Source organism: Tamandua tetradactyla, chromosome 9 (genome assembly GCF_023851605.1).
Source record: "Tamandua tetradactyla isolate mTamTet1 chromosome 9, mTamTet1.pri, whole genome shotgun sequence".
Classification (NCBI taxonomy): Eukaryota; Metazoa; Chordata; class Mammalia; order Pilosa; family Myrmecophagidae; genus Tamandua; species Tamandua tetradactyla.
Window position 1 is genome coordinate 44,607,226 of NC_135335.1, and position 8,192 is coordinate 44,615,417.

An 8,192-nucleotide genomic window follows, 5' to 3' on the forward strand; every position below is an offset into this window, starting at 1 on the left:
TTTGTTAGTGAGAAGGAGCCCAAGTCCTCTTAACATCCAGAACAGAGACTCATATTTACATACAAGGTAGCCATAGGATTTATTAAAGAACCTCCTAAAAGAGCTGTAAACCAACAATGGATTCTGCCACCTCTTTTAAAATGGTGACCCAAATGTAATAAAATATTACATACAATGCCAAGAAAGATCAATGTGAACAATCTAGCTTTATGAAGCTCATTTTAAAAACAGTTTTCAGTACGGTTTTCCTTTTTAGCTAAAGAAAAAAAAATGCTCAAAGAATGACTGCAATGTTCAGTGAAGGAAAAGGAATCATTCTTTGTGAATGTACAGTAATGCCACAGCCGTCAAATAAAACCTTCTCCTCTTCAGCCCTTTCGGTAAGTTCTCCTTCCCCCTAAGTCTGACTGCCCTGCAAGGTGAACACTTAAGGGACCTACTCACAGTGAGCTGGGCGCTCCAGGGTTGACAATTTAAATTAGTTGCTGTTTCTGCTTAGCCAAAGGACCCTGAGATCTCACATTCTGTCATATTAACATTCTTTCTAGACTTTATTTCATTTGTTTGCCTGTTTACTGCTTTCCACAGAGGGATCTAAAGCAATTTATAAAAATATTGGCACTGTCCAATAACAAAAAAAAGAGTGGAGAGTGTTTGGGGGCAAAAATATAGATAAAGAAATATGATGAACTGCCAGACATATATAACCAATAATCCAACTCAGTTGCAGGCAGTGGGGAAAAAATAGACTCTAGTAGCCAGAGCTAAGGCAGCTTTGCTAGCCGGTGGTTGCCATTTGGCTGGTAGTCTGCCAGTCTGGGCTGGGCTGGAGAGGAGAGGCAGGCAGCCTTGGTTTATAGCCAACGCCCTTTCCTCCTATGGGGCCACGCTAGTGAAAGCATTATGTTGCACCCTGAACTCTGAATAGTTACTTTTAAAATATCCATCTACTACGTACCCTTTGAGCCCATAGGAATAGCTTCTCTAGTGAGTACCTGATGTAAATATTCACCTACCCCAGGCAAAGTGGGCATCTCCAAATTCAAAGGCTGTGTTTGCTCCCACAGAAGCCATTTGTCAGAGCCTGCCACCTTTTGGCAATTCACTGTCCTCGGGAACTGTTTGTCCTGCCTGTTATTTCCCTGCTGCAGTCATTGTTCCAACTTACTTGGGTGAGTGAATGCTTCTTGGATACCTAGAAGCCTATTTCTAGAGCTCAGTCATTCGTCAAGTCTGTTTTTTTCACTTATCAATTATGGCCTTTCGTAAACTAATCTAAAGAAAAGTGAGCCCACTCATTCGGAAAAGCAAGCGTTTAAACTGTTGGAATATAATGTTTTCGTAAAAAGAGATTCTTTACATTAGAGTTGGGTTGTATACAGAATGATGCAAGTAGTCCTAGAAGTTTAGGGACATACCTTTATTCTTGTGTCCTATCTCCCTAGACTTTGTTCTATTCTCCGGTGATCCTTTTTGACAGCTGTTGCTATATAAACAACCTTGTTTCTAGTAGAAAGAAGGAACTGTGAAATGACAGGACAAAGGGTGTGCCTGGGTGGTGAGACTGAGACATACGAAGTAGGAAAAGCAAAGGCAATACCAGTTGGACAGCTTGATTTGACTCTGTCTATAACCATTAATTTATGCTAGTTTTTAAGTCACCATCTGCCTTACTAATAATGTTTTTAAAATCAGGACCTTAATTCAACCTCTACAGATTGTTTTAAATTATTTGGTCTATCTAACAACTGGTGAGAACCTTACAGAGAAAATTCTTTAATTCATATACATAGACTTCCAAATTTAAATTAGATGAACATATCATCACTTTTATTTTAGTCACAGTTTTCTTTTCTTGTTTTGATCTGCTGTTTGACTTTTTGCCTTGCCAACCCAGATTCAACCGTCTTCAAAGACTTCTTTAGCCATCACTTAAAAAATCAGCTCTTTTCTTTGAATAATTCTGCAAGCTGGAGAATTAACACAACATTGTCTAGTTGTGCTGTTGACTCGTGCAATGTTCAGAAAGCTAAATCATTTTCATGTGGCTGATTAGGTTTTGTAGCAAGGTCCCCATAAGCATATGCTCTTCAAAGAGTGGCAATAATTTCATCTGTTTTTCTTTCTTATTATTTGTAATATAGAGTGAAGAAGGAAGTACAGGGGATATAAATTGCTAAAATTCCATATACCTTAAAAATGCATCTCATATTCAAAATATTTTTATTATTTTTGTTGAACAGCACAGTTTAGGGAAAGAAACTGTACATCTATAAAACTGATATCTTTGGGAATGTTTTCCATGAATTTGAATTCTTTTTTTTTTTTTTGGCCATCTGCTACCACCAGTTTACAAATGAGAAAAGCAATTATTATGAAGCAGAAGAACTGAACAGTGACTCTTTTCAGTGTTGGAATAGGAACTGCTATTCTGTATTAGTCTTAGTGTGAAGGTGTCAGTGAAATCTCAAAGTCTCTATGAGGTAGATAGCTTTATATTATTTCAGAGATAAGGATAATGGCATATGGAGAGGTTAAGTCCTGGGATCATATCGCCATGCCACAAAGCAACATTTTAAAGTTCAACTTCAAGGGTCAGAAGTATGACTTGGCACCAAACCACATGAACAGATATTCCAGATTCTGACACCAGGGCCTGGTTTTATAAGGCTATGAAGGTTGACTGGCCAAATTGTTCTCCAAATCTCCTGCTTCATGCCATTTGGTTAAATATCATGTAGGCTCAAAAACAGGGTTTCAGCTCTCTTACTCTCCCAACAGTTTCATTTGTAAATTGGGGATTATAATGCCAATAATTACCTCATATTTAGGTGAGGTGGTTTTGAGAAGGAAATGAGAAAATGTCTACATTTCAGGGTCAATGCATTATTCAATGTATTATTATAGGGTCTGGCACGTAGTAAGTATTCATTAAATTAAACTGCTGCTATCATTGTGAACAACACATAAAAAGAAGAACTGGAGGACTTGAAAACCCCTCACTTGGGACAAGATAAAAGAAAGTTTGTAAGAGAATGTTTACTTTGAAAAAGGGAAAATTGGTATTGATTATTTCCAAAGATTGGAAGGGAGAAAATACTCTTCTGTAGGCCCACAACACTGGAAGCCAGAAATTATATCTTTTATTATTATCTGCTATCTATTATTATTATCAAACAATATCTATGTATCTATTATCTATAATTATCCATTTCCTCTTATCCTTTTATCCAAGAATGGATTATTTATTCTATAACTGTTCCATTTACCCATGACCAAGGTCATAGGCAGTATCACAGGGGTAGCAAAGAGGAAACACAGAAGTGGTAGCCAGCAGTTACATATGAAATTGCCAATATCTGATGATTTTTGACATGAATAAGCAGCAATTTCATATGATTCAACCTAATAGGTCATAAATCCAGATACATGCGGGCTAAGACCTGAAAAATGAAGCAGACAATATATTATCTACTGTTTGTTCTCACCCACTTCCAAAACAGGAAACAAATGTATAATAAAAAAAATAAGCAACGGAATGGCAAATAGTGATTCACCCGGGTTGTTCCCAGTGTAGAAAGTACAATTCATTCCGTACAATAGCAGTTTGTTTCTTTTTCACCTTCAAAACCATTTCAAATGTAGAAATGACATTTCTAAGTTTAAAGATAAGTAAATATCAAATTTAAAAATTTAAGGTTATATGTAATATGAAAGACCACCATCTTTTAACATGATAAAATATTTTAAAAGTTCACATTGATCATCTTGATGTTTACAGGACAATGTCATTTTTATTAAAATACTATTGCCATCAGCTATATATTTTTATTAGGTGTTAAATCACTCAAATTATAAAGAGTACTTAAAAAAAATACTTTTATTGACAAATCTTTACTCATATACACAGTTCATACATGGTGTACAATCAATGGCTCACAATATCATCACACAGTTGTGTATATATCACCATGATCATTTTTATAACATTTGCATCATTCCAGAAAAAGAAATTTAAAAAAAAGGAAAAACTCATACATCCCATACCCCTTACCCCTCCCTCTCATTGATCACTAGTATTTCCATCTACCCAATTTATTTTACCTCTTATCCTCCTTATTATTTATAAATCCATATTTTTTTACTCACCTGTCTATATCCTGGATAAAAGGAGCATCAGACACAAGGTTTTTCCAATCACACAGTCACATTGCGAAAGCTATATCATTATACAATCATCTTCAAGAAATATGGCTACTGGAACACAGCTCTACAGTTTCAGGTACTTCCCTCCAGCCTCTACAATATACCTTAAGTAAAAAGGTGATATCTATATAATGCATAAGAATAACCTCAAGGATAACCTCTAGACTCTGTTTGAACTCTCTCAGCCATTGACACTTTATTTTGTCTCATTTCTCTCTTCCCCCTTTTGGTCAAGAAGATAAAGAGTGTTTTTTTTTTTTTTTTTGCATGGGCAGACACCGGGAATTGAACCCAGATCTCCAGCATGGCCGGCAAGAATTCTGCCTGCTGAGCTACCTTCATATTGCCCAAGAGTATTTTTTTAAAGATCATTTATACCTTCCTTCTTGTTGTTTTCAGTGTCCTTAATTGGTCACCTAGCTAATAGAACATTCTATTTGAACATTATGGCTTTCCTGTGAAAGGGAGAAGCCAACTTGCTGTAAAGAATGCTGTCTTCAAGACATGGATTATTATACTCCTGCCGATCTGACTTTCATAGAGGCAGAGCAGCCATCCATTGCAGTGTGTATGCACTCTCCAAAGGCAGACTAACCTCCAGCATACTAACAAAATCATAACATGTCCTCCAACACACAGCTTAATTTCACTGAGTCTTAGAGGTTTTCATGTGGCATCTTTAAGATAATTTTATCTGCAGGTTTCACAAATCATACACTCTGGCAAATTATCAGCAATACTCAGTCAACACTATTCTCAGCTGGATCTCCTCAGGAAAAGAGACTGAAGGATTAGTATGAGGTTTTCTGAAAGGTTCCCTGTGGCACCTTTGCCAGAAAGATATTAAACCAAACAGCTGCTGATATGGAAACCAACTGTTTGAACTGTAACTCAGTTATATATGTTAATAGAGGCCGCTCTGATGGCTGACAAACGTGATGCAGGAAATGACTAAACACTTAATCCTTGTTACTTCACAGTATTCCTGGAGTCATGGAGATGGTGTGGGTGGCATTGTTGGGGCACTAAATGCTAACCCAGGTAAATGAGACTCCAAAAGGAACCTTTTTTGCCCTTCCTTCTAGAGTTTCAGATATTATAAATATTAACCAAGGTCTAAGATCTGCTTCAGAGCAATCACTGATGGAACCAATAAAAATATTATGCAATACCTTAAAAAAAAAAGCCAATCTTATCAGTTGTGGAACTAGTTTTATTATTCCACTTCCTAAAAAAGCCATGAGACCTCATTAGCCATGGCTGAATCTTTGTGAAGCTGATGGAATTTTTGGCCCTTTAATAATGCAAAATGATGCATGCATGGATTTTGCAAACTCCATACTTCCACATATAAAAATGCTGGGTTTCATCCATGTATCAACTGCTTGGACTTGAAAAAAAATAGGTACAGAAAAATCTCTTAAAAATCCAAAAAGTTAAGACTATAAAAATGTATTTGGGCTATGTATTGCAACAGATTTTTCACAATATTAAAAAAGTGGAAGAAAGCATGTCCCATTAAAAATAGCATTATTTTTTTTCACCAAAACAGAAGTCACCCATTATGCTAAGATTCATATAAATAAAAAATAAATAATTTCCAGTTTAATTCAGCCAGGGATCAGACCAAATATAGCCCCCGGCTGACCTGGGAGCTAAGCATGCTTTTTTTCTCTTTTAAAATGGTTATTAAAAAGAAAACAAAGAAGATACAACAGAGACTAGCAGGCAAAGCTTATACTATTGACTAATTGTTCCTTGGCTGAAAGTGTTAGCTTACCTCTGAGGTGAGCCGTGTTTCTACTATTTGAGAGGAACTGTGCTTGCCTTACTCAGACCATGGAAAGATGAGTAAAGCAGTTCCTTGCCTTGAGTGTGCATAAGCACCTTAAAAGGGGCTTAAGGCTAGTAAGCAAAAGACTGTGAAAGAAGATGGTGTAAGATAAGGGCTTCCAATCAAGGGAGACCACACTTGGTGGGCAAATGGGGAGGTGGTTCTGATGATGAATCTTGAAGATAAAAAGATTCTGAAGGATAAAGGTGGGTAGGGTGGAGAGAGGGCCAGAGGGAAGGTTTCCAGGCACAGGGAGGGGAGACAGGGACACAGAGGTGTGTCCTAGAACCATTTCACACTCAGAAGCACCCGGGGTTTCACTAGAGGTGGTCTACAAGGTGGGAAAGTGAGTTTAGGGTTGTACAATTGATGCCAAGGCAAGGACTTTGTACCCAAGGGAGTGATTCATTCTCTCAGGCGCCAAGAGGACAAAAATTCACATACTTTGCGTCTGTTAGAACTGTTCTCTCACGTGGTCACAGGGAAGCATTTTATTATTCTCAGTGGAAAAAATGAAAAAGAAAATAGTCCTTTTTAAGCTGAACATTTAGTAAATGAACGGCTTTTGGCTGTAAGTCAATGAATCACATTAATATATGCAGTTACCAAGTCACCATTAACAAATAAAGTGCTGCAGAATTTCAATCTCTTCATCAGAATTCTTGAAAGTCCTATTTTAAGGCAGTTCAAACAGAGGCGAGGCCGCCGAGCTCGGTGAAGCTGCCAGGAACAGAGTCCTGCCTCTGAATTTGCCCCTGACTCAGGGCCCAGCCTTTGGTAAAGCACTCAACTGCTTATATCTCAGTTTCCTTAGCAATAAAATGGGGATAATAGACTTTAGCCACCTCATAGGAGGGTGACAGAAAAGAGTAATAAATGCTTCAAAAGAAAGCTTTGAAGATAAGTGCTCCTGGAAACCCAGGATGGCAAAAAAGATCTCTTTCGATAGCTAAAAAAATAAAAAAGAGAGAAGAGAGATTAGCAAAATTAAAAAGGGGCTCGGTGTATGGTTTCTAAGAGCCGAGGTTTTGCAAAACAGAAATGATTACTGATGGATGATGTAGAGTCTCCACATTGCTAAAGGAACCCAGAATCTACCGGGAGGATTCTGTGACAGTATTTTCTAAGTGAAAATTAGGGCACTTTTTATTTTATTTTACTTTAACAATGGGAGAGAATATTTAAAATCAGACACCAACGCCCTGGAAAAGGTGGCCATGTATGACTGCTCATCTGTGTTTCCAAAGCTTTGAATATACTGCCCAATTCTCCTACATATTATTTGATTATGAAAGTGCAATCCCTTTCTCCATTTTTTTTCTCTGCAGTTTTTTATAAACTGTCTGGAAGAGGGGTTTCCATGCAGAGTGACTGCCTCAGAGCCAGCAGCTCTCTGTGTGGTGCTTCCATTGCAGGAGACTGCAGGCTGCAGGTGACATCAGTGTCTCAAAGGAAAGTTGAAGATGCAGCCCTGAGATACACCCACACTGCACCTGGAGCAGACCACAGAGGATAGAGGGCATACCCTGCTCTGCTCTGGAGAGTTTCCATGGGGAAATACTTCTTAGAGTTATGCAGACCTTTCCCCCCTTTCTTCTCTCTTCCTTCTCCTTCTCCCTCTTTCCCCCACTCCTCCTTTCCCTCTCTCCTCCCCTCCCTTTTCCTCCCCCTCCCCCACCTCTCTCTCTCTCTCTCTCTCTCTCTCTCTCTCTCTCTCTCTCTGCCTCTCCTTTCCTTTCTTTCTTAAATAATTGGTCAGAGATGCAAAATAGGCCCCAAAGTAGTTCACTTTGTTATCTTGCTGGGAGGACAACAGCTCAAAAACCACAAAGCCCTGGGTTTGACCCTATAACTCTGTGGCTACTGATGACTTATCTAGATAATTATCAGATTGAAGCTTCTCTACGGGTTTGATAACAACCAATGAGTGGAAAAAGAACTTCAATCACATGTGCATGCCTTTAGTCAGCCCCCTTACTGCCCTCCACAGACTTTTTCTTGGTTCATTTAAATTTTCCAAGGTATATGGAAGAATATGCTATCCATGCAATCCTTGTGAACTGCTTGGTAAAATGGACAGGCCCTATCTTTAGGTCCTTGGGGAATGTTGAAGGCCCTTAGAGGAGGAAGGAGGGATCAACAAGGCAGAAGT

The 8,192-nt window shown here is 38.3% G+C and overlaps 1 long non-coding RNA gene across 1 annotated transcript; it reads left to right on the plus strand.

Moving 5' to 3' along the window:
* The first annotated feature begins 877 nt into the window (after window positions 1-877).
* LOC143646082 (uncharacterized) lies at window positions 878-7,743 on the plus strand. The gene is made up of 3 exons (XR_013157265.1): window positions 878-987; window positions 1,068-1,172; window positions 7,369-7,743. It is a non-coding gene; the product is annotated as an uncharacterized LOC143646082 (long non-coding RNA).
* The last annotated feature ends 449 nt before the right edge of the window (window positions 7,744-8,192 follow it).